This window comes from Protopterus annectens, chromosome 4.part0 (genome assembly GCF_019279795.1).
Source record: "Protopterus annectens isolate FY-2018-M chromosome 4.part0, PAN1.0, whole genome shotgun sequence".
NCBI lineage: Eukaryota > Metazoa > Chordata > Ceratodontiformes > Protopteridae > Protopterus > Protopterus annectens.
Genome location: NC_056733.1, coordinates 1,148,959,609 through 1,148,985,703, shown reverse-complemented (window position 1 = coordinate 1,148,985,703; position 26,095 = coordinate 1,148,959,609). Strand labels below are relative to the sequence as shown.

The window sequence follows — 26,095 nt, the reverse complement described above, 5'->3', positions numbered from 1 at the left end:
AGTCTTGCCTATGGTTAATTGCACCTGGATGGTTTCCGATGCATCGTGCGATGCCACCAATCTTGAGGTGTGGGTGTCCTTGATGAATATGGATACCCCTCCTCCTTTCTTGGTATTGTCCGGGTTTTGTGGCCGGAACGCATGATATGAGGTAAAACCTGATAGTGCTGGGGTGCTCTCAGGAGACTTGAACCAGGTTTCTGTCACAGCACAGACATCGATGTTCTCCATACTGAGAAGGGCCTCTCCCCTCAACAGCCTAAGGTGGTCCTTACAGGACATATTGCTCATGCCCCAAGTAGGGCTATATCCTCAAAATCATCACCTACCACAATGTGCACAGGAGGAATATCCGACAGTCTAGGAAAAGGTAAAACTTAATAGTTCACTGGAAAAAGTCACAAAACACAACAGATGAATAAAAAAAGATCCAACCACGAATTAAGGCAGAACGACCTTTATAGTAAAAAAAAAAAAAAAAAAAAAAAAAAGTACAAGCGCTTTTGTCTGGACAAGACTTCTTCAGATACAAAAAACACACAGGTGCTACAAAAATTTATAATGCCTCACAATACAGTCAATTAAGCTTTTAAAGAAACACACACATATAAAGGATGTGCAGTTGTGAAATACAAGATATACTAATACTAAATACATTAGACTAAAAAACATTAAACAAAAGTAAAAAAACATTTACTTCTACAATATAATTCATGTTAAACCCTGGCTGCTTTTGCTAGTAGTACTTGTTTAATACTAATGTATTCATTTAGACCAGGAGCAATATGTGCCCTCAGCCTATGTTGCCATTCAAGTTCTTTATTTAATAAAATATTTTTGCAATCTCCCCCTCTAACATTATCTCTAACAACTTCAATAATGCCAAATTTATAACCAGAAAAAGAGGCACATATCTCCGAATGTTTAAAAAGTGCACTACTTTCCTTGGCTGTCCTAATGTCGTATGTGTGTTCATATATTCTGTGTCTTAGAATTAAATGTTTTTTTACTTTTGTTAAATGTTTTTTAGTCTAATGTTTTTAGTATATCTTATATTTCACAACTGCACATCCTTTATATGTGTGTGTTTCTTTAAAAGCTTAAATGACTGTATTGTGAGGCATTATAAATTTTTGTAGCACCGGTGTGTTTTTTGTATCTGAAGTCTTGTCCACACGAAAGCGCTTGTACTTTTTTACTATAAAGGTCGTTCTGCCTTCATTCGTGGTTGGATATTTTTTTATTCAAAACTTAATAGTTCCTCACAATACATATGTGCCTGGAAAAACCACTTCCTTTCCTAGTTAAAAGCCTTTTTCATTTTGTGTAATGAATCTCTGAAGGAAAGGTTTTTGGGTGGGGAAGTTGAAGAGACTTAGTATTATCCGGGTGAGTCACGGTAGATTTGGGGTAGATAGTAAAATAACCAGAATAAGAGCTTTACCTCATCTTCAGAGGATGAAGAGTCTCTCTCTTCTTGGAAGGCAATTAGGTTCATAGGAGATTACTAGGCTATTGACCCGGAAGTCATTTTATACCCAGCTGTTTCATCCCAATGTAATCCCATAGAAATGCTAGTCAATATCCAAGACTGCATCTAGTGAGGGCTGCCCTTGCCCAGGAGGGTTGTGGGGTCTATGCCCTGTAAGACTTTACAGTGCCCCATCCACTCGACCAGGTTCCTCTTGAACAGTGTCACAGAGGTGGTCCATTTCAAAGGAACAGGTAAGCCTGTTCCAAAGTCGTGGCAGTCTCTGGGAGATGAATAAGACATGCTGGAGGGACAGAATTAAGCCACAGGCCATATGTAGGTCCCCGAAGCAGGTAGCCCTAAACCTATATGATTTATGGATATACAACAAATTAATTAGGTTTGGGTCGTGGATTGCGCTGTAGGCCAGGCATCTCCCCTAAGAAGTCTAAACGATATGCAGTATAGTGACAGGGACTTTAATCTGTGTAAAGCACATGCTGGAGCCCCTTGATCTTCTTTTATAAACCTCTGAGGTCTCCCCAATTGCTGCAGGTGCTTAGTATGGTACATGCCAAATGGGGTGTTATACTCAATATGAGTCAGATAAGTGCCAAGTATGGGGGGGGGGGGGTTATAAAACTTTTGCTCTCAAGGCAATGCCTTTACTAGTCAAGTGAGCTACGTAGAAAGCTTTCCTTACTACAGTATACGCATGATGGTCAAAGCCGAGGTCACAGTCAACTTGTGATCCTAGGTCCCTTACGACTTCATGGGTACTTTGTTTTAGTCGGAGACAGAAGCCTTAGAAGGTTGTGAGAGTGGTCTGTTATTTAAAACCCATGAAGTCTTGTGCTATCTTGACCAGATCTTGGATTTCTGTCTGAGCCACAAGTGCTGAGGTGAGACCAAGGTGGAAGCACGTTTTGGTGTGATAGATCACTTAACAGGTGTGGTCGTGGGATAGAGAGTCATCTACTCATAAACTCTGTAGGAATGTCAGAGGCTAGGGGAGAAAGGAGAAGTAGTTCCAGAGGGAGACTCTATGTCAAAAGCTGGATGCCTATACAGCAGCTTCATACTGGACCAACGTGAGGTGGTGGTAGTAATGGGAAGGCCTGGCACTGGGGCAACATCTCTGGTGGTCATGTCACAGGATTCTGTGGAAGCATCTCACCAAGGTCTTCATTTGGCTTAGAGGTTGATGTGGCAGTTTTTTTTGCAGCCCCTAGATCCTATTTTTTTAAAATTTTTTTTATCCAAGAGTACCTCGATACTTCGTTTAAAGGTTTCTGCATGAAACTTGGCAAATACAGAGCAGTTAGAGACACTGTGCCCACAGCAAAACAGGCAAAAATCTTTAAGCAGGACTTGTTTACCACAAGACAGTTTTTAACTTTTTTTTTTGAACACTGGAGAAGTGATTTCTCCAATGGGGCACTTGTCTATTGAAAGCACATGAACACTGGAATCACAAGCCAACGGACTGTACGTGTGTAGCAAACCTGAAGCACATTGGACTGCATATGCTACAAAGAAATGAAGATGGTGACACCCTTCTTATAACCTGATGTCAGGACGGTTACTGAGCACCCATTGGCTTGGGATAATGCCAAGACTCTGGAAAATTGGGCTGGTTGTGGGCTTCTTCACAGCAGGAAGTACCAAGGATTAGTCCTGTAACACTGACTACAAAGAAATATTACCATAACAGTAGATGGTCTTTCTTTTCTCTGTTGCAGTATTCGGTCACCTCCAGGATCTCTTGCCAAAGACCGCATTACATTTGACATATGATGCTCCTAGGTAATTAAGGCTCTGGTATACTGGTCAGACGTGCCTCCCTGGACTATACGAAGAGAGACAGAGGATCTCTCTGAGCATGTAGCCCAGGCCGGTATGACCCTGACCCTGAGTAGCATCTTACCCTCACCAAGAAGGATACCACAATATGAAAACAAGATGATCAATTTCAACAATTGGCTTAAGTATTGGTGTCATTCAAAGGGGATCCAATGCCTGTCAGCCTGGGATGACATGCGCAACAAGCCACGATGCTTCGCTAGGGACGGCTTGCACCTGTCACCTTAACACAGACCACCCCCATCTAAAAAAGATACTAGAAGTGTGCAGTCTATAGGTAGTCATGCATTCTGGAAACTACAGCAATAAGTTCGACTGAGAATAATGAACTCTTACCAAGACAATGAAAGCTTCCAGCTGGAGCACTAGCAGCAGTGCACCACAGTCACTAACGAACTCTATGGATACAAGCTAACATTCCCCAATTCAAAACAGACCTCTAGGAGGCAAGACAGAATTGGTTGCTAAACCAAATTCCCCACCTGGAAGAGCACTACCATATGGTTTGCCAACAAGACTTACAGGGACAACAACAAACTCAACTCTGAGTAGCCTCAACATTACATATAAATATTTGCTGGGTGTGCATTGTTCTATCCCCCAAAAGGCAAGTGTGATACCATACGTGATTTGGCATTCTTCTTGTCCTTAGAGCAGGGAGCTCAAGAAAACTTCGTGGCCCACAAGGTACCTAATGGACAGTATGTACAGAATGCAAGATCAGGACTTCAGAGGAGTCCAAGCCTTCTTATACTTAAAACATTTTTCAGCAGAGAAAGCAGCAAGTACTACAATAAAGCAGACAATGGACAAGACTTTATATACCTTTGGATTGCTATAAACATTAGGCCCTAATCTTTGAGGATGGGAGGGTCACCTCAGTCGGACAGCACAAAGCAAGGCAGGCTATGACTGGCCCAAGGGACATGTCCCAAGTAAATCACTAGAAAACTCGATATATGGGTAGCACTGGTATCACCTGAAAAATAATAAAATCCCTTTAAAATACAAAAGGGATTCTATTACAGATACTGATTCCTAGCCTACCCAAAATGTTTAGTCCCAATAGAATTAGCCTTCTGTGTGAAAAAGTCAGTAGTAAATACTACCTGGTGGACAAGGAAGGAATAACAATATGCTCCCACTCCCATAATGGAGTAGCTGGCAGCCCCAGTGAAGACCTCTTCAGCTCGACCATGGTTTACAGGAAAATGTAGCTAAAATGTCAGACTATTGTATCCACACGCAATACCATGAAGCAGAGGATAACACTCCCCATGTGACTTTTACAGATGCAAAATCTTATACAGCAAGACTCTCTTCCCTGGCTACTCTGATAAAGGTCAAAAGCGAACAAGACTTCTTGACTACAAACCCACAACCAAGGCAAACAAGAAAAAAATATTTAAACAAAACGTTTAAGCAATTATGTATATTAAAGCCTCACAACATAAAAAAAAAAAAAAAAAAAAAAAAAAATGACAACATTGATCACATGAGCTAACGTTAGCCACACAAGTGAAAACTAGCAGTTACAACCAAGGGATGTAACAGACTAACCACTGCTACAACAGTTCATGAACAAAAACGAAAATGTAGTGCAGAAAAACAGATACCGCTAGATACTAGCAGCAGTAAGCACAAGTTAAGATATACAAGACTGATTCAGTCAGGCTCATCATACATGTTATAAAACAAAATAAATTACCATTACAATAATAAGGATCAAAGGATATCTTCGCTCTCAATTTTCAAGAGTAATTATGACATTATGCACATATACCCCTTCTGGTAACCAGTTTTACCTTTTATGAGAATGTGAGCATGCTAGAGTTTATCCCAACAGGCAGTGAGAGCAACATTTTTAAGCTTTCCAGACAGATGGTCTTTTCACGGAACTCACACTACATGCACACCTACATGTAAACAAACCTAATGCAGGTCTAGAGGTGGGAAGAAACACAGGCACCCACAGAGGGGAACTAGAAGGAAATGCAGACACGGCACCAGTTAAAAAGGGAACTGAAAAACCACTTGCTGTGATCCAGCAACTGTACATGTGAAGGCGGGGTGCACACACATACCCGCAACATCCATAAAAACTATCCGTTCTTTTACATTTGCTATCATAATTAAGTGCATTCACTTCAAAAATGGATGAAGCACAGCAACCTAAAATTGATGAAGACTTAACAGTTACCTTTTGCCAAGACACTCAAGGTTAGCAGCCTAACATCGGGTAAGCCAGAAAAACACCTGGGCATTACATTAAACTGTTTTGAAAATGAACAGACTGAACCAGCACTGCTAGGATTTCATTCCCCAGAACAGCCACCAATTGCAGTAAAAGCATCAATGACTGTACAGTTCCTGGGTAACAAATTAATTAACAAATATGGAGCTAAGAGAACAGAACTGCAAAAATACTAACACTCCAAAACACCTGCCAATTTTACACAAACTGGGAACAAAATTCTCCAAAACAAAAACTATTAAAAACATCAGGAACATAAGACACACTACTTTATGCTTTACCAAAAAGATAAGCAGTTTACTGACACTGGTCAATCCTCTTCTGTCAAATGAAGTGGCTACAAAACTCTTTAATATTAAATAATTTCGGCTAAAAGGAGAACTGCGTAACATTACTGCTGATGCTAAGATCAGGAAAACTAACCGCTGCCTAAGGAAAAATAAAATAATGGGAGGGGAGCAGCACAATTTCTTTTATTATTTTCTCATGACATTAGTAGATCAGACTGGCCAAACCACTACTAGGTTCTACAAAAGAGCAGACAAATTTTCAGGAAAGGCATAGATGATGTGATGGGCAGCAAGACAGCAAATGATTTCTCCTCAAAAACATGTTAAAAATGGTTGCACTTACTAAAAGAAGTTTACAGAAAGAATACCACTTCTTTCTTCAGGTACCACAGTAGTGTATGGCAGATCAATAATTTTCGATAATTTGCCACAAAAAAGGGAAATTAGCGATGGGAGGTTGGCATAGTGGTCAAGATGGTTACGTTACAGACACAAGGTGCAGGTTTGATTCTCACGTGGGGTAACTGACTAGCTAGGCTTAAAATGGCCCACAAGGACAGTTAGCCTAATCTACAAACCTATTATACAATTACTACAGGGAAAAGTTGAAGTCTTCTCAGATCAAGACAAACTACCACAAACATTAAACAAACTGAACATGTTATTGCCCAATAACTATAAATCCTAAAACAAAATGTCAAATGGTATTAAATCCACTGGAAACCATGTGGAAGTAGTGCATCCACAACCTTACGACTCAAAGCTTTACAGACAGACAACTACAGTACAATACAAGTTTAAGTAACAATATTAAAGAATTTACAAGAACATTAAGCATTATTCAAAATCATTATTACTACCACCAATAAAACCCACCAAATGAAAACATTTTATTCCAAAGTTCTTTACGTGCACATTAAGAATCCATTAAATGGCAACACATTTGGTCAGTTTTACATCATAATGGGACCACTATCACACACCGGTGACACAAAAAAAATAAGCATCAATAAATTACCTTCTCTGTAGTGCTATGATCAAACTCACTCTGCAGAATCAAAACACTGACATTGTGTGTGTGGTGGGTGGGTGGCAATAAGCACTGTGCCACTAAAACAATGGAAAGACTGTTCAACAATCTAATCTGGATGCAGTCAATCAAGGACCTAAAAATTCCAGGGACATGCACGACAATCCAGATGCACTATAAAATAACACCATACCTTGTTCAATATGACAAACTCTCCTCATTACATAAGAGGCCCAAGGGAAATACAATTTGTCAACAGGAACTTTTGATAGCAAGTGATAAATTGCTTTACTAATTCAAAGTGCAGTTTATCTACTTGCTTTCACCATCAATATCTGCAGTTTAACAGAACATTCTGCTCAAAACACATACAACATCTATACCTAGAGTTGTAGCTTTTTATACAACGTATGCTTCGTCTCAACTGATTTAAGTACACTTCACTAACTTTGTGTAGTACCTTTAGGTATTATAAGCTGCCTGTATCGATCGGCATAGTGTGCTCGCCAATTTCCCTCAACGACGACTTGTTTTTTTTTTTTTTTTTACTACAGGTGCATTTCCCTCCCTCAACTGCATCTGAAATTAGCTACAATCTCCACCCATTAACAGGAAAGGGACCAGCAAGTTCAGAAAACCAAAAGTAAAAGGGACAGTGCACTGAACTGTCAATGTAGGTCATGATTTCACCTTAGTGATCCCGCTGTCGTTAAACTGTTTTTTCTTTTTCTGAATTGTTATTAAACTAGGAAATGTCGTGCATACTCCCAGAGACACTCTCTCCTCTCAGAACAACTAATGGTAGTTCTTATTTGGCAAAGAAAGCTGATCAGGTCCACGGTATTATATACTCCAACCTATGAAATCCCCAATTAACCCTCCACAACCGGATAATAAAATACCCACCCCATTGTTAACCTCAATCTGAAGAAAAGTGAAAAGCCTGTGCAGTTAACAGATCTGCCAAGTGCTACCGAGTTTAGGAAACTCCTGGCACCTACCTTTCTGTCCTTCTCATAGTTGCACTCAGGGTGGCCAGGATTCTGCCCACTTTGCACAGGCTCACTATATTCCCCTACCCCCAGTTCTCAAACACCTCCACTACATCTACATTTATACTACACCTCTTTATCCTAATCAACCTCATCCTTCAATGCACCCTACAGGTTTAACAGCCTGTCAATCCAAACACATCCCTCACCCACTTAGATGGATTTGGAAAGCAGAGATTGGTCTAATACCACACATAACAAGAACCATTAATTACCTACTAACACCAACTCATCCACTTCTTACATCACATAATCACCTCCCCACAGTACCAGGATTTCAACAAACATGCTACCACCATTCACTGCATTCCTTTCCCTAGCTTGCCAAGCCACCTCCTATCACAAACCCCAAGTCACAAATTTCTACTGTCCAACACACCCATGCACCTCAAAAATGACAGCACTAACATACAGATATCACCACACATATATAATAGCTCCAACACACTACTACTCATTCAAATATGCCCACACACAACCACCTCAACTCCTACCGCACAAATATTCCAGACAGTTATACAAAATCTCACCACTTCCTATGCACATTCATTCAAATCAAACTAAGAGGGATACACGCCCTAACCCAAGTCCCCAACATTCAACTTCCCTAGACATCCAAAAAGTGTGCCAACACCTAGCAGGCTCACTGCAAAACTCAACAACTCTATTTTAATTAATATAAATCTTAGAAACAGCCTAAACAAAGTAAATGAATTCCATGCTACTCTTGCCCTTTACTCACCAGATATTGCAATTTTAAATGAAATGTGGCTGAACCCCACATAAGATTCTAAAACTCTAACCAAACGCTACAACACAAGGCATGACAAGAAAGACGAGTGTGGTGGTGGCATAACAATCATGTACAAAAATACACCAAACTAGACAAATCCTCAGACCTCACTGATTCAGAAATATTAATAACTTGTCTAGAAATACATTCCCAAACAGCCATTATAGTACTCACAACTTACTTCCCTCCAGGAAACAACCAATCCAACACTGAAAACCTCTTCTGCTGGTCATCTTAGATGACTAACTTTGACTGGCTCACCCGCTCCTCTGAAAACCCCTCAAACTATACTCTCATCCACCCATATGGACAAACAGTAACACTCATTCAATCCTGTACTGGAAACTAAGACAGACCCAAACAGGTGCCGACGGATTGCAGAGTAGGGAGATTACAGAATATCTGTTGAAAAAAGGAAACACTTTTCCAGCTTGAGTTAGGGGCAGATAGGCTGCCAGGAATCAGTGACTCTTAAAATATTTTTAAAAACTAGAAGATTAAACGTTAACAAACAACTTGTGTTTTTTAACACAAAAAGTCTTACTAGGCATTGCTAATTAGGTTGTTGCACAACATTTTGCATAACATTTTTTATTGGTTGGTTATAGTTTAAAAGATTGGTATGTGTTTGTTTCTAATTGTTCTGAAAGATGTCTTCTTGTAAGATGAAAGCATGGATTAAGTTCTTAATGCTAACTTTGGATTGTGGCCTTGCAAGCCTTGGTGAATTTATCATTTAAAAGTCACAAAATCCAACCATCTTTGGGATTCCCTATTTTTAAAAGTACCTATACCTGGAACCCGACCCCTCAAAAAAACATTCCAAACAACACAAATGTTCAGAAATGCAAGCTACTACTAAAGGAACACCTTACCAATCACTGACTTATGTTCCTGCACATCTGCTGGCTAACTATACCACGATCTCCTTTCCTACCCACTCTAACCTCCAATGGCCGGGACACTTTCATACTACATATATTACTTATGTTGAGACAACATATTACAATTTGTAAAAATTAGCAAATGTATTTGCTTCTTTCCCTCACTGCTATATGTGCTTCTCTCACTACTTTGCAAATATGTTAATTTTGTCTTTTTTCAACCTGTACATTCTTACTTTCATAACTCCAATGTAGTTCCCTTACAGCTATGATACCACCATACATCTCCTGTTGTGTTGGGACTTCATTCTGAATTTCTTAAAATGTAAATTTATAGTGTTGAAGCTCTTTTACTATTTTGTTTCTTATCATGTACGTTAACATATCATACAACTACATGTACATTCTCAATCACATTACTCTTCTGTATTAAAATTCTTATGTACGTTAACATACCATACAACTACATGTACATTCTCAATCACGTTACTCTTCTGTATTCAAATTACTGTACTATAGTGCTTTCTCCCCGGGCCTCCACTAAAAATAGGATTCTGACCCAGTCAGACACTACCGGGTAATTTTTATTATTTATTTATTTTACATTTGTTGACCGGGCTATTTTCAGTAGAGGCCCGTGGAGAAAAACCCCAAAACAAATAAAAAACGGACAAGATTTAAAAAAAAATAGACATGGATATATTTCCACACATTTCATAGAGCTATTTAAAAAATTAGAGCAAGATATTTACTCGTACTAGTAACTAAAGTATCAAATGTAAGATAACTAAAAATTTTCCTCCGAAGACCTGGTTGAAAATACATATGTTCCTACAGTTAACCCAATTAATGATAAACAAGCACACACACACAGTGTGCCTGCATATTTTCTTACTATTGCATTACACCCAGGGCAAGCATACAACGAAAACACATACAAATGCTCTTGAATAGCAGTACATCTAGCCATAAATCTGGGCACAAATAAATGCCAAAAAGGACAGACCCCAAGACTGCGGGTCAATACTGAAAAATAAATAACAAAAAAAATCATGCAACAAATAAGCATATTATCAAAACCAAACAGTAAAATCCGCAGATAGCCTCACAAAGTTGCGTTTTTGCCTCTGAAAAAAAGGGAGATTAAGACGTGGATCCTCTGGTGCCACCAATGCGCTGGTTATGCAGTCCGGCTTCCTTACTGCAAAACAGCTTCAAGACCTTAGACCATACTAAAGTCCAAATCCAAACAACGTACCAAGGTGTGCTCTCAAAATAAATACACTCTTGAAGCTGCAAGGAGGTATGTTCCTAAGAAATAATAATAATAATAAATACGTATAGAAGTGTGTGTGTACGTACATACATTAGGGTTGCCACCTTTTCAAATGCCCAACGTGGGACATTTTTGGCACAAACCTCAGATTTTGCAGGGTGAAACATACCCATGGCCAGTATACATTAGGGTTGCCACCTTTTCAAATGCCCAACGTGGGACATTTTTGGCACAAACCTCAGATTTTGCAGGGTGAAACATACCCATGGCCAGTACTTCACCTTTTTGCCTAAATAAAAGCTTATTTTTGTAGCATTTTTATTCTGTATCTGAAGCACCTAAATGCTATAACTGTTTTATGCAACTATTACATAAAATAAGAAATAATTTAGTCCTAAAATCTCAGGACACTTGCCATTTTGTTTTCAATTTTTCTGCAGGACACAACTGCCCAAAGAGGGACTAGTGGTAACCCTAACATACATACATATGCACACACTATATGCATTATACACACACAAATACAGTATGAAGACCGAGAATTGGTCAAAATCTGAACCGTAAAACTGCACAAACTAAACCGTTAAGAACAAAATAGGATAGCCTTTCCCTCTTCTGCTCGTCTTCATCAGAACATGGGCCATTTGAACATGCGTTTCCTTCATTTTACAACACCATCAACAAGATAAAACGTCTCAAAACAGTCCCTTCACAATACTGCCGTTCGCACCACAAAAGTCAATATACTGTTTTGACAGCAGGCAATAAATGAAACGTATTCTACACACTTTAACATTATAAAAACAAACGTACCATGTATATATATACTCCAATAAACAACAACATTTAAAACCCTACAAACTCTTTTAGCAATATTTCAATTTTATTTGCTGACAGAAATTGCGATGTGTAAAGAAATATCGCTTTTCGTTCGGTGACGCGTGGAAACTGTTACTCCGGTCAAATTAAGACTCTCTTTCTGGAGACTCCAATGGATTTTTAATATAAATTACTCATCCAGAAGTGCAATTAATAGTGGAGTTACATCCCAGTTTTCATTTAGACTAGCTGCCCCAGTAGCATACTCCCTCTCAGCTATAACAACATGGCCGCCAACCCAAACAAACACACCCTACAACCTAACCTGCCTACCAATCACCAATACACGTATTTGATTGGCCAGTATTCTACAAAAGCGGCTGTTCCGTTATCTTAATGGGTAAATGAAACAGTTCATCAAACTGTGCAAGTCACCGCCCTAATTTCCACCTCTTCAAGTATGGTTGATAAGGAGGTCTGATAAACAAAATATTCTTAAAAGGCCTGTCTAATAACCCAGCATAATTAAATAGGGCAAGGCGGAGGGAAAATACTCCCGTGTATTCTAGTTTACAATATGTTGCTCATTACAAGAAGCAGTAAACAATAAGTGCAAAACATTAATTTAAATAATGTGCTCTTCTCGGGTTACAGCAATCTACATATTTACTTATTTCCCATATATCCGAAAGTTAAAACACAAAGATGTTATAATAAATAAACCGTAAACTGAACGTTACACATACACACAGTTATCATACACATGGGTTAAAAAACAAGACATCTCGCAAACTTGATGTATACAAATTAAAGGGAAAACAAAAAAAAACTTTATAAAGTAAAATTCATATTTTATTGTTTGCGTTAGGTTACCAAGATGCTCCTAGACCTTAGAAGGTCATACATAAACATGCATTCCTATTATCCAAATGGGGATGCACACTCACGTGGGCGCCCCTCCCCTCCGATACAAATCTTTTAACTTTTCTGCTTCAACACTTTAAACAATGAAATGCTATTACAACCCCAAAGCTCCAATTAAAGCACCTTTCCTTGACACTGCTGCGGTCCTGCAACGTTCTTGTAAACAAAGTATAATCACAAGTACTTCAGTGACAATCTCACTCCAGCAAGGCATACACACCCCTCCACTTCAGAGCCCGGCCTAAGTGTAGAACTGTACAGTACTCAACACTTTTACAAATCTTATCATCAAGACAGTTATACCATTTGCTGTCAAACATACTTTTGAGGATTATGCCACAAAAGACATGCTCCAGTTCACTATCCATAGATGTCTGGTCCCTCAAGCTGTCTCGTCTCCCTCCCCCGCCCCCGACTCCATGGAACTCCCTGACTAGGCTGTTCAGCTCACCACAACTAAGCTCCTGCCCCAGGACTACCAACCACTGTCATTATCTTGGCACTTACCTTTGCAGCACAACCAAGCAAACGGTTTTATTTAAACACCTTTCAACCGCTTAAACTGAGATCCACTACAGCAGACAGGATAAGAACACAATTTCCTTCTCCTTAGAATCCATGCTTTCTGGTTTGTTTTGTTTATCTCCTTCCTGACGGGTTCCTGTAAAGCGCGTGACTCTTACACCACGTGGTGTAACATGCACCAATCACGTGTGTAGTTTCATATACCCAATCCTGACGTTTTTGTAAATGAATTCAATGTCGGTAGTATGAAACAGATAGATGTTGTTGATAGAAATTTCTGGATGTTTGTATGTTTTGGGGTCTTGTTGATGTATATAGTATACGTAAATTGAACATATTATTGCAGAAAAAACTGCAGTAACGTAAGCAATAACAAAACTACATTATGAGATCTATGAGAAGAAGTTTAATGAACTTTTGGCAGAAAGATAATCAGATCTCAATGGCAGCGTACTAAATTGTATTGTTAAAAACACTTAAATGATTCTCCATCAAAGAGTTTGCAAAAATGACGACGGCTCTCAACCTTTTCTTTCTAAAATATGGAACACTTACTAACAACTTCAGCTATGAAGCTCAGATGATAGAATGAATTATTTTATAAACATAAAAAAGTTCTCTTGTATTAATGTAATTTAGTTCAGTATGTTTTTGACATGGATATCAGGTAAAGAAATTCTTAAATGAATGTATCACAGAGCCTTACAGTGTGGAACTGTGGGGATTAGGGATGGACGTTTTAAGGCTCAAAATGAGAAATGTTTCTCATGATGAGGTACACTTGAGAGTTACGTAGCTGACCTGAACAAAATAGATTAATTTGGCATGTGTTACCGTGTCATCTGACTTGAATCAAATAATATAATCTGTTACTGCTATAGTTCTCAACTTCTTCGCTCAAGTATGAAAGATACATGATGAGGGATAACGTTCCAAAATCATTGTTGGATTTTAAATACTTGCCTTCAGTATTTAGAAAGTTGACAGAATAACAAAGTTCGTGTTAGCACATTTTCTGAGGAATATCAAGTGTAAAAGTCAAATGACTGTCATTTTTTTACTGATTGCAGTCCACAACGATTAACCAGAAAATCAGGAATTTTACAATTAACATACCAAATTTTTGAGGCAAATCCGTGAACATTCTGCAAAGTTAGGAACACTTGTGAACTGTAGTTGCAGTCCAGTGTGCATTGAAGTGCATCTCTCAACTGTCCATGATTTTGCCTCAGTTTTTTGCCCAGTCCTTTGTATAATCTTTGATTTTCTGGTAAATTACTGAGGACGACAGTCCTCAATCTCTTAGCACATGTATGAAGGACAGAGACAAAAATAATAAGGGTCAAAGCACAAAAAAAATTGGCTTAGATTTTAAATATTGATATGTAGAACATTGCCAGAATAATAGGTTTTGCATTTGCCTACGTTTTCTGAAGGATATCCAGTCTGAAACTCAAATATCTGCAATTACTTAGTTACTGCAATCCCCAATGATGTGCTAAAAAATCACAAATTTTATGAGAAACCCTGTTTTCTTTTAGTCAGGTTTAATTACCATTTGTTGCTTTTCAATGGCTACTAAAAAGACAAACAGGGATAATCACACAGAATGGTAATCTTAACACATGAACTTGGTCTCCTGCTGTGATCTATCAATCACAACAGCAAACAGCTCAAATTTGCCATTTTGACAGATATGAAGGGGAGGTGTTTAGGGTGAGGGGAGATTGGTTTAAGGACTACAACTCAGGCATAACAAAAGAATGAAAATTGGCCACTTTAGAAAAAAACAGAAGGAACAGGCACTGAGAAAACTGTTATCCCTGTTTGTCCTTTAAGAAGTCATTGAAAAGCAAGGAATGGTAATTAAACCTGACTCTCTAAAAGAAAGCAGGGTTATATGTGGAAAACATGTAAAGTCAATGCACTGACAGGAGCTTAGAGGCTATGATGTATTATTTTAAAGCCAATGCAATGGGGGATACCTAGAGGTAGACTAAAAAATCAAGATGCTGGACCCCATGTGGGCAGACTCTGGAATTACATTTAAAATATAAAAAGTATATATAGTCCAAAGGTGGTGTTAAAATGTATGAATCATCAAGACGTGATGAAATAAACATATTTTTTCAGTCTGTGGGTGTGGTTCTCCTTTGAGTACAATAGAGGGTATTAGGTAACAATTGGCTTAATAACCTCAATTTTGTAAATAAAGCATTTTTTATATGTTTTCTTTCAGTGGTGGACTCCTCCATTTGGTTTTAAAATCATTCTGTATTTCTTGGTTGAGCATCTCATTGGATAGCCTCAACAAAGTTTTAGCTAATCTTTCCATTTTATTTACTTTTTATTTAGAGCCACTGGCTGAGAAAATAAGGGACTCATACATTTATTACATGTGCTGTGTCTGCTGTATGTGAGGATGTCAATTAACCAGACAGTCTGGAAAAGGTCTATGTAAATCAGTGTGGGTTTATGTGAATTAGTAGTGTACCCTGGTTAATAAATATCAAATAAAAATAAGTAAATGCATGTTGATGTAAAACCTGTATCCCAATAACTTTCTAAGTAAATTAGAGTAATATATAAAAACTGTCCCTGATTTGAGGCCTTTGCCCCTACATTAGTCATGGCTTTGTCCTTGACTCTTGTGTAAGTTGAGATATATGTACTTTATTAGGACAATTCTGGTTTTCTAGAAATACATAAAAAAGCAATAAAAAAACAAATCAGTTGATAAGATTTGCAGCTAACTAAACCTACAAGTCACACCACTGCTTAGCATTACAGCAACTAGACTGGCTAGAATTCCCTCAGCTGCTCCAACTATACCAACTACAAATCATCCACTCTATCCTCTATCTACCTTCCTTCTGCCCCAGCCTCTTCACTATCATATCCAAATATTCCCCTGCTAGGATGCTACACAGCTCAAATCAAGAATTATTAGACATCTACAAACCCAAAACCAAAATAGGCTGCCTTCTCTATAACTATAACCCAGCTATATCCTGGAACCAACTCCCCTTGGAAATAAAATCCCTCCAGCATAGCAAAAGTTTCAAATTAGCCACAAGGAAATACCTAAAAACAAAGTGGTCTTGCCACTGTTGCCAACCACCCTGAAACCACCATCCTTTCACCTATTTCACCACCTCACTCTTAATGTATCACTAACACTATTTCTCTGCCTCTTCTACCTCTTCCCTTCCTCTATCTCCAACCACTCTCATAGGTTCATAGAGTCATACTAGACTAACTGCCCTTGTGGGCCATTTTGAGTCTAGCCAATTACCCCAGGTGAGAATCAAACCTTGCACCTTGTGTCTGTAAGGTAAACACCTTAACCATTAAGCCAACCTCCCAGGGATTATGTATAAATTCTTATATAATTCTTACAGTCTCAAAACAACCTACCTGTCTAGTCTGTCTCCTATACTCTACCTCCCCTACATTTCCTACTAGCTATTCCTACGTTCCTTTCTTGTTTCCAAACTCCTATACAACTAGATCCTACCCATTTTAAATAAGCATCTGCCTAACTATTATCTCATTTTGCTCTAAGCAGCTTAAATAATATTGTAACTAGTCACATTTTCTTCTGCTAATTGTTTAAAACCTTGTTTGTAACAACTCATATACTTGTCTGCCAATTGTTAATACTCTGTATAATTGAATTGCCTGAGGAGCTTTTTTTCTCTCCAGGTCTCTGCTTGTAAGATCCTATAGCTGATTGTTACTGCTATGTTACTAAAATTAATAAATTGTTTTCTAGTCCAGAGGAGCATTTCTCCCTGGGTCTCTGCTAAAAATGAGCCAAAAGCTCAGCCAGACTAACCCGGTTAAGAAATATAAAATAAATAAATAAATAAGAACCCAATAGAATGTGAAATGCTGTGGGTGGTTTCTGTCCCCTCTAGGAAGAAGACATATTTTAGAAGTACTGATTTCCTTGTATGATTGCTTCCCAAAGGGAAATCCACATCCCTTTTGTAAACATGAGGCATTAGGTTTTAAAAGTCCACTTGTACTTCACCGACTTAACCTTATAAAATAACTAGAAAAGAATGTTATAGCTTCAACAGAAAGACAAACATCTGTAATGATTTAGAAACATTTATACATAATACAGACTCATTAGAAAGGGCAACACAAACATGATCCAACTTGCATGCACAAGTCACCCTCCCCCAATAAAAATGCTTTGCAAGCTTGGAAGTTTATTCTACATTTCACATAATGATATTTTCAAATAGTGCCAGAAAATAATATGACAGACTTATTTACCTATTTTTTGTTGACTAGGTGTTTTATTATCAGTTGGTTGTTTCTTTTCTAATAAAAGTTTGTATTTAAAAAAATGAATATTAAAAGAAAATAATGGAGCATAAGAATATGCCTGATATTATTATAACTAATGAAGTTTATGTATCTACTGCTTGTTCACTCAGTAGGTGGGCTAGTCTCTTGATCCTTTTCAGCTGCAATCTGAGCTCTGACAGAAGAAGTGAGTACAAACAGTATATATTAAAAGAATAATATAAAGTTATATTATGCATGTTCGATCAGTATTACAAAGTAGTTTGCAGTAATCAACAAGTGCTATAACATTTAACTCTCAGTTTATCACATATGTATAGATCATACATAGGGGTGGGAGGATGACATAATGGTTAAGGTGTTTACCTTAAAGACGCAGGGTTTGATTCTCACATGGGGTAACTGGCTAGGCTTCAAAAGGCCCAAAAAATGGCAATTAGCCTAGTACTAATCTATGAACCTATACACTTTGAGTAACAAACTGTACATACTATGTAAATATATATATATATATATATATATATATAGAGAGAGAGAGAGAGAGAGCATTGTCTTACCTTTATCATACACATTTTTTACAGGCAATATATAAACAGTAAGTTAAGCACAGTACTTTGTTAGGTCACCTCCATGTACTAATCATTAAACCAGTATGAGTTTACAAAGTCAGTTTCATACAACAATCTTAGACTGTAAGTTAGGTACAATGCAGGGTATTTGGTAACCATTGGATTAATAGCCCATACGTTGTGAATAAAGCATTTGCATTTGTTTTCTCTCAAGGGCATACTCCTCCATTTGGTTTTAAACCCTTCAGCATTTCCTTGGTTAACTATACCACTAGATAGCTAATTTCAAGCAGCAAGCCATATATTTCAAAGTGCCTTCCCAACAATATGTGCCAATCTTAACATTTTGCTATTTGTTTTATATTTAGAGGCATTTTCAAAGCAAATAATGGACTTCCAAATTCAAAGATATAAATGGTATGGTAATGAAGAAAAGTTTTTTTTACAACTGACATAATTTTGTATATGAAAAATCCAGAAAAAAGAAAATTTGGTTTTGTAAAACATTTTGAGATAGTTTCACGTCTTTTTGGTGTATGAAATTTATGAAGATAAAACAAAAGCTTTAATAATAAACTATGTAACCACACATGAACTGGTTCAGCAATATCCATGGGAAACATAATAAAATTAAGTATTTATATGTATGGATTAAAAAGGATTCTGTCATGTCACCTAAGGATATGTGTGAGAGAGTACACAAAGATAATGCAAAAACTGAGAAACTTGAAGCTGTTGAGTTGGATATGGATAGTAAGATAAAAACAGTGAAAATGTTTTAGTCTTTTGGGTTTTATATATATGTCAGGCATATTTTTATCAACCAGAGGAAATGTTTTGGGTGATAATTAATAAAGAGCTGAAGAAATTTATTTGGGTGGGGAAAAGGACAAGTGTTAAGTGGGTTAACTTGATCTTCCCTGTTGAACAAGGTAAATTAGGATTACCTGATTTGAAAAACTAATTTAGAGCTTATATATGTAACACAGACAGAAGGTTATAAATCAAAGTGGAAAGAGGTTGGCATAAAGGGTTGGTGGTTGTCATAACTGTTAAGTTGTTTATCAGAGGGCACAAGGTTTGATTCTCACTATTGGTCATTGTCTAATTTTTGGCTAGGCAGTTCAGTAGTCTTTGAAATGGATAATTAAGAAATACGAGAGTTTGAGCAATAAGGAAAGATTAACATTTTGGATGCAGGCCCTTAAATTGAATAATAAGAACCATAGAGAATATTATATTCATAAAATAGCTGAAAGTACTCTAAGAACTAAGGCAACATGGGAATGGAGAAAGGACAGTATGCCAATAAGAATGATTGTAAGTAGGGGTGTAGAAAATAGGCAGGAGGGTGGGATTTACTGGAGAAAACTGACAAAGGAACCATGGCATTTTGAGCAAATAACTAGAGAAGGAAAGGTAATTGAGTGGGATGAGGCCAAACAGAAGTTAGAGACCACTATCTCTGCAAAATATTGATATCAGAGTATAGACAAAGAGAAATGAGTAGGGGATGCTAAGTAAAAGACCAATTCTGCTAACAATTTTAAATTAGTCTGGAATGGAAACTACTGTTATAAAGGGGATAATTAGTAAGGCAAATGAAACATTACATGATAACTATAATAATCAATCAGATGAGGTTAGAAATTTTGGAAAGAAAGACTGGAAAGGCAATTTTACAAAGGAACAATGGGATGACATATTTTTACTTGGATGTGTTTGCATGGGTATTTTTATACTGCAAGCAGACTCCAGGGAATTGTAAATAGAAAATGCTGAAGGTGCGATAGGTAAGAAAGAGGTAACTGGGAACTTTTTTTGGGGGGTAGCAAGATGGCAAATTTTTAGAATTCCCTACAGAGCACTTTGTCAGAAATGTTGGGAAAGAAAATAATCGTAACCAAGGAAAGGATTGAATTGTGTAGCCATTGTAAATAAGAGTAATACTACTGGGTGCCAGAAAAGCAATTACTACAAAATGAAAATCAAACATCTAAATCATCTGTATTTGAAGTACCGAATACTTGAAAGAAGATTGAAAAAATGGAGATGGAATCTTTAGAAAAGGGAAGAAGCAAATTACATAAAAATAAATGGGAATTTACGAAGATAGTATATGTTGAATAATGTTCAGGATGAAGTGAAGTGAGGTTTAATGGAAGGCAGTAATTGAGGAATTTATGTAGCGTTGGAGTGAGTGATACGTGTTAAAAAATAAAACACGTATCACTGCATGAAACTAATGAAAATTACATTATGGTCTGCTTTCTTTTGTATTTATATATGCGTACTTAGGTCATCATGTAAACCTGGAAATATATAGCAAACAAAAAAGGGGGGGCTAATTTGGGAAGAATGAAGGCACTTGTACAACACTGGTATACAAGTATAGAAAAAAACAGAGCAATTTTTATGATGCTGTCACCATGAGGTGGTAATGCTACTTCTGGTGTTGTGCAGTGAGTAGCATTGCCTTCTCAAAGCAAGAAACACAATAGTTAAGTTTTCAGCTGGGAGCCTTTGTGTGGAGTCTGCATAGCTTTCCTGTATCTGCATTTTTTTTTTTTTTGCTCCAGTTTTCTCTCATCTCCAAAAGGCATGCAGTAGGTGAACTGACATTCTCTGAATTGCTGGTAGATGTGAGAATAGTGTATGACTGAGTGGATGTGCATTCTGTGGCAGACCACTACCCTGCCCAGAGTGGATTTTGATGCCTTGTGCCCACTGGCTGCTGGGATAGGCTCTGGTCTCCCTGTAACCCCATAGAGGATAAGTCAAGTTATCAGGAAATGTATAGATGGTATTACATTCATTCAGAGAGGCACTTGGCACCATTACTCAATGTCAAAGTTGAATCAGCTTATTATTACTCTGCAACCTCTTTCACCCCCCCCTCAAAAAAAAAAAAACTAAGGATAAATAGTGCTAATAGATTTTGAAAATGTTAAAGGTGCAGTTTGGAGCTTAAATCAATTGCAACTGCAGCAAATTTTGTTTTGAGCAATATTACCAGATGTCTAATTAGACAGTGACACAGAATTTTACTGAATAAACGTGAGGTGTGAATTTTGATTCAAAGACTACTACTAAGCTAACTGCACTTGTAGGCCATTTCAAGCCTAGCCAATTACCCCATGTCAGAATCAAACCCTGGACCTTGTGTATGTAAGGTAAACACCTTAACCATTATGCCAACCCCCCCAAAAATGATGAAGTACTCAGAGGTAGAATCATGAGGGCCATTTGCAATGAAGTTTGCCAGAGAAAACTACTTTGTAAATCAAATGTAATGTGCCCAAAAACATCATGAACACAGAGGCAGCTGAGGAATCATCAGGCATAACACAGGTTGACATGGTACAAAAAGTTAAAACATAGGCAAATCATGCAAAAAGGTTACACATTTTGTTATTGCAGTAACAGTTACAAAAAAAATCACACTCCACAAGTTTTTAATTATAAAGAGGTTAAATGCACAGTTGTAGAAACATTGGGCATATTAAATTAGCATGTAATAGTAAAGTACAGTTTCAATACAATAATAAAATATTTATCTATTTACTTTATGATTTTTTTTTATTTATTTATCTCCATTTGTTGACTTGGATAGTCTCAGTAGTAGCTCACTTTCAGTGGATGCCAAGTGAGAAAAGCTCCAACTAATAAAAACATTGCAATATTTATTTACTTTTTAAAATATTTTTTGCAAGGTTAGAGTATGGATTCAAGTGAGCCAAACACAGCCCTGCCACACAGATAGTGGAGTAGCTGTGAAGGACTAACAGCATTAAAAGGTGTTAAACACTTCAACCTGCCTTTCTGTGCATGGATGTGCATGGGGGGGGGGGTCAAGAAGTATTTAACAGCTTTTAAAATCTGTTACTATTTCCCTATGCTGTTCTTTGTTAGATATTATGTATGTTCCTGTGCAAGGTTAGATTATAACAGCTCTGAAAGCTGTGCATAACAAATGTAGTTATGCACATGTTTAATGTCAGAGAGGTGCACAGCAAATTTGTCTTTTTCACAATTTCAGAGTGTAATCAGCATGTTCCATGTACTACAAATAAATTAGACAGCAGACCAATGTACAATTGCATTACAAATTAAACAAACAGCAGTGTTAACAATACAAGCCAAATAAATATGACATACTTAGCAACCTTGTAGAAAACTTTGAGACAAAAAAGTTGGGTGGGAGGTAGATGTTTGACAAAATGGGGGTAATTTGCAAGATCTACTGTAGATAAATTAGCTTCAAGAAGGTTGCTACAAAAGAGCCATTTAAAGGGAATTTGAACTTGGCCATCTCTCTCAGTTTACAAGTTAGGTTAATTATGGTAAAAATACAAAATCTACATGTAAAGGTAAGCAAGCATATGAAAGTGAAATTGAATTACCAATGTTTTGATACTTTTGGAAAAAGGAAAGCACAGTTTATATTTCTATTTATTATAAATGATAAAATGTGGACAATGGTTTCACACATTGTTTCCTAAGAAATCCTTCTAAAATTCTGCATAGAGCATGCAAAGATGACAAATTTCCTGTGTTATGTGAGATAATTGCTGCAAATTAATTTAAAAACAAAAAGAATGTTTGAGAATACTTGCCTTTAGTTTTTCTGTAAGATAAAGTATCAAGTTAGTGCAAGAAAAACAGGCTGCAAAAATTAGTGTTAAATTAAATATGCCTGTGCCACCATAAATGTTTCTCATAGAAAGTTTGAGAGTTTTTGTTCTTGTTATAAAAATACAGTTACTGATACAGTTATGCAGACAATCAGTAAAGAAGAAATAATAAAATGTATAGATTCTAATTATATTTTTAAAAACATAATAACTTATTTACTGCATTATACTGTTTACAAGGGGTATACGATATTATTTTTTCAGATGTAGTACCAGTAATTCATGTACCAATGAAAGTACTTTTAGTTCTTAGAAAACAGAGTGAGAACTGACTGAAGATAATGGATAATGTTGGTGTGAATGGTGGTAAATAAGTCAATAGCATGTTTACGTTTGTAAAGTACGGCAAATTTAGAATTTGCAAAGATTAACAAGCTCTACATAGATGAATTAAAACGGAGCATTATATAATGCATTCTCTTGAAGAGGATGTATAAACCTTGCAATCAAGGCTTTTGGCAAATGAAACTGGGTAAAACTATCTCAAAGCTATGCACTTTTAATACCATGTTCATCAGATACAAATTCCGTAGATTGGTAATTGGTATTTCTTCAACACTAAGTATTTCAAAGATCTGGGACAGAGATAACAGATGCTCTGAAAAAGATGTGGTCAGTATAATCGATGATTTGCTTCTCTGGGGAGCTACCAAGCAAGAACATGATGCAAAGATAATCAACCTGTTGGACAGGCTAAGGCAAAGAGGTCTGAAGCTGAATAAAGGTCAGTGCCAGTTGTGTATGATTAAACTTAAACATTTGGGACATATGTTGATGTCAGAAAGTCTGAAGCCAGGTTTGTGGGAAAAGGTTAAGGTAATATTTAATATGCAGAAATCATAAGATGAACTCTTATGAGAGTTCTTAGAATGGTGCATTACATGTAAAAATTCATATCCATCTTACCAGATATTTCAGTGTTACTGGGGAAATTGCTAGAATGTGTCCTAAGCTTTATTTGGTCAAAAGAATAAGACAAAATCTTTGAGATGTGCGAGCAAATACAGAAACTGATATGGAAATATGCCACACATAAGGGGAGGTTAAGATATATAATTTATTGGCCACATATCTCTGAGCAAATGGAGAAAATGATGTGCCTATCATAACCAAAATTTAAAATAGGTTTGTCTCCAGAAAAATTACCTATGGAAAGAAGATTGAAAACCTACCTATGTAGATACTAGAAAATCAAAATAATGCCGTAGAATTAATGAGGGAAAAATAAAAAGAGGAGGGAAAAACTGTTATCCAACAGGAAGTAAATATCCATTGTGTCAGAAATTTAAGGAATGTAAGAGAGACAAAATAAATATTCAGTTTCCAAAAAGTGTGAATGATGGTCAAATGCAAGCAGTAGTGGTTGGCACAGCTGCAGGACCTGGTCCAAGTGATGTCAGATTCTCAAGTATATAGAAGGAATTACTGGTGTCACTACAATATCAAAGTAAGAAACTTACAGAGGTTAACTTACATAAGTAAAGAGAACATTTCAGTTATAAGTGTTCCCACTCTTTCAGAGAATGAACGGCAAGGATTTACCCCTGAAGTGCAGATCCAGTATCAGACACCATTGATATCAATGTTACAACTTAAGGGAATTAAGATTTTCAGTATGTTATTAATACAGAGCCAGAGAATTCTCAGAATTGTGGCTGTAAATATCAACAGCATGAAGGATGTGGCAGAGCCACAAAAAGCATCAGAGGCACTTATACTGCATATAGCGTTTTAAAAAAATTGTTTTTAAAAATCGGAAGACTAAGAACATTTAAACCAAATTATTAACTAATGTTTTTTATCAAATCTGAAATATTACTTGCATTTTATTGTCTACATACTCAGCCAGCACATGGTAAACTCAAATAGTCATAGTGTAGGATTTGGAACAACTGTATATAAATTTATGATGTACAGCCTTCTGTTTATTAGTACCATATTCTTCTAAATAAAGGGACCTGTAAGACAGTGTGTATGTTACTTTAAGAGTGGATGTTACCTAAGGGGTTGTTTGTTGTGTAACTACCAGTATTCCAAATCTTTTAGCAAAGATGCTGTTATCAGTGCACCTTGTAGATCTGTTTTTTTATTATAGGCTATTTCAGACAAGAAAGCATACATTAACTCCACCATCCCATACTCTGACATATGAAAGAACAACAGACATTTCCATTTTTTAACATCTTTATTAAATCATCCTATTTTAAATTGTAACATGACTTCACATACATTAGTAAAAAAAATAAATGTACCTGTTTCCATTGTTGTTATCATGCAGTACACATATATCTTTTATTTTTAACAAGTTTCATGCACTAAATCATTACCTATATTGTTTAATCCTACCTTCCTTTAAACCTTACTCCTCCTTCTGTCCATCATTCAGTATGTAATGTTCCCAGAAATGCAATTTATTTTTATGAAACTGTTCTTTCCTTTTTCTCAAAGTCCCACCTCTAGTTAGGGTTGCCACCTTTTCAAATGCACAAAGTGGGATATTTTTTGTAGAAACGTCAGATTTTGCAGGGCAAAACATATCCAGAGCCAGTATAAAGGACAGAGCTTCACTTTTCTGTCTAAATACAAGCTTATTCTTGTAGCATTTTACTTGCTTATTCTGTTTCTTATAAAATGTAGGGGTTTCAGATACAAAATAACTGTTTTATGCAACTATTAAAAAAAATATAGTAACATTTTTGTCCTAAAATCTTAGGACATTTGCCTTTTTTCAATTTTTTTTTTTGCAGGACACAACTGCCCAAAGAGGGAGTGTCCCTCATAAAGTGGGACAGGTGGTAACCCCTCCTCTAGTTATTCTATTTCATTTATACTACTCATAGCTCCTGTTATAGTTGTTATAGATTTTGAGTTTCATCTTCTAGTTTTGTTTTGGTGGACAATAGCACTAAATTTAGTAAGGCTTTACTGCGACTGGACAAATAAGATTCTGTACCCTATCTCAAAATAACTATTTCCATAGTCACTATCATTTGATTCCACCCGAACATTTATGTCAAATTATTCTACAGGGGATTTTTGAAATCTGTCAGTGTTTTATATTCCCAAAACAATTATCTCTCTTTTCTTCATGATATCTCCAACATTTGCTATCTACCAAAGGGAAAATCCTCTAAAGTCTTCTTGGGGTATAAAAACACCAATGCAAACACTTCCACACAGATATCTTAAATTTTCTCGACTTTGTAGCAGAATTCAGAGCCCTGCAGATTTCTTCCCATTGATCGTTTGTAAATTGCCTTTCTAGTCTCTTTTCCCAATCATTTCCAAAATACTTTAGTTGATTCTTATAGCTGACCAGCAACTGCAACCA

At 36.8% G+C, this 26,095-nt stretch overlaps 1 protein-coding gene across 1 annotated transcript in view; it reads right to left on the bottom strand.

Annotated features, from left to right (window-relative positions):
• CREBRF (CREB3 regulatory factor) overlaps positions 1–13,319 on the bottom strand; it is a 504,903-nt gene extending 491,584 nt beyond the window's left edge. Inside the window, exon 1 of the mRNA XM_044069872.1 lies at positions 13,164–13,319. The gene's annotated coding sequence lies outside the window, so the exon portion shown is untranslated. The remainder of the gene's footprint in view (positions 1–13,163) is intronic.
• Between the last annotated feature and the right edge of the window lie 12,776 nt (positions 13,320–26,095).